Below are 2,142 nucleotides of genomic sequence, written 5' to 3'. Positions count from 1 at the left end.
GTCTTTGACCATTAATGTACATAATAACAATAAAAATCCTAAAAAACTTTTGAGTGGACTGATGCTTGCAATTTGAGACTTTATCTGATACATCATTTAAGATCTCTCTAAGTTCATCTGCAATATGATCATGGTGTAGATGTTATTTTGAACCTGTGACTTGTGGAATTCATCTGTTACATGGGCTATTTTTGAAGAATATCATGGAATGGATAAGCTTGGATGTGGCCATCTTTATTTGATGCCTTGCTCTTCAAGATAATATAATTGTGCATTTGTGTGTTGCTTGATTCTAAAAGTCCAAGGGAATTCTGGGTTTCTATTGACAGTCTTGTCTATTGGATTGCTACCATTTGGTCATATCTTTTCAACTCTAAACTTTTAATTTTTGTACATAGGGTAGTCTCTTCATCTTCTCCCCATTTCTTTAATTTCAAAATCTCTCCCTCCATTTTTTAAAAATCTTCTTTGTGTGAACTACTTTTGTTCTAAACTTTGACCGTTTTTACAAAAAGATAGAAACTTTGGCCTTATGCCATTGCATTTTCAAATTTCTTTTCTTAAATTAAACTTGTAAACAAACTTAACTATACTTGACTTAAACTTTCAAAAAGCCAAAAAGAACTAACTCATTCAAATCATTTTAGGCCTTTGTGCCCTTTCAAACTTTAATTTTGTTAAAATCAAAACACCCATTTTGAAATTTGTATCACGAACTACGAGGTTTTGATCCCTCATTTTTATGTTGGTACGTAGGCACAAGACCGAAGGTCTTGTCAAACACAAAAATATAATCAATAAGTTTTTTTCTCATCCCCCCATTCTATTTATTTGTAAACATCACTTTATACAAAATACATATGCACACAAAAAGGGCTCCCTAGGAGTACATAAGACACTTTGGGTGCTAACACCTTCCCTCTGTGTAACCAACCCCCTTACCTGTGATCTCTGACTTTTATTAGTTTTTATTTGAAAACTTCTTACTTATTGGGTTTTGTTTGTACTTTTTCCCTTTCCCTTGGAAACAATAAAAGCGCGGTGGCGACTCTTGTTAATTGATATCTAGCTTGCCAATAGCTTGATGATCATGAATTTCCCGCTACACCCATCAAACCTAATATTTGTGCCTTAGGGCATCAACCTGAAAACCCTTTTCTCACATGTAAAATCAATCAACACACAAACATTTTCTACTATGAACTACGGAACTCTGATTCCTAATCCTCGATGAGTGATACGTAGGCACAAGGGTCACAATCCTTGGCGAGTACCATAATAAAAAAACCAAAACCCCTCACTTTCACACACATTCTTTTGAAAAATAAAATAATAACGAGATAAATTCCCGCATACGTAAAATAACCCAAATGGTTCCCAAGGAGTACCATGGACGTGAGGGGTGTTAATACCTTCCCCTTGTGTAACCGACTTTCGAACCCATATCTCGGTTGCAAGACCGATTCCTTATTCCATTCTAGCGCACACAAATAAAATCCGGTGATGACTTTTCTGATTTTTTCATCTCTTTGGCATTTCTATTTAGAAGTCTCGATTCCTCTTTATCGCGTGAAATGTAACACCCCTAATTTATTTTAATTTTTTATTAGCATATTATATTACTAAAATGATGCAGTGTGTTATTTATTTAGTTATTGTGACGCTTTTTGTGATTTTTGAAGTTGTAAGATTATTTTAGTAATTTTATAATTAAGGGAATTATATACTTGGTGAATGGAAAATGAAATTAGGCTTTTATTTAATTTATTAGAAATAATAAAATGGTTTAGTATGTTATAATAATAATAGTAGTTAGAATAATTAAAAATAAGTTATTATATTAAAGATTTATTTAAGATTTATTTAAGTGTGACGGATATAAATATTTAATTATATTATTTTTAAAATAATTATTTAATTGAAATTAAAATAATACTATAAGTGTTTCACAACATTTAAGTAGGAAGTGAAATGTTTTAAAGTTAAGTGTTGTTACGTTAGGGAACACAATAATTATTGGGATTTTTATTATTATCAATAAATAAAAATTAACAATTATTAGGAATATAATTTCAACCTTAGAATTAGCATTGGGAGAAATAAGATAGAATTGGGAAGCAATTTTGGGAAAGCAATTCTGGA

The sequence above is a fragment of the Lathyrus oleraceus genome, chromosome 2 (genome assembly GCF_024323335.1).
Source record: "Lathyrus oleraceus cultivar Zhongwan6 chromosome 2, CAAS_Psat_ZW6_1.0, whole genome shotgun sequence".
NCBI lineage: Eukaryota > Viridiplantae > Streptophyta > Magnoliopsida > Fabales > Fabaceae > Lathyrus > Lathyrus oleraceus.
This window is presented reverse-complemented; position numbering follows the sequence as displayed.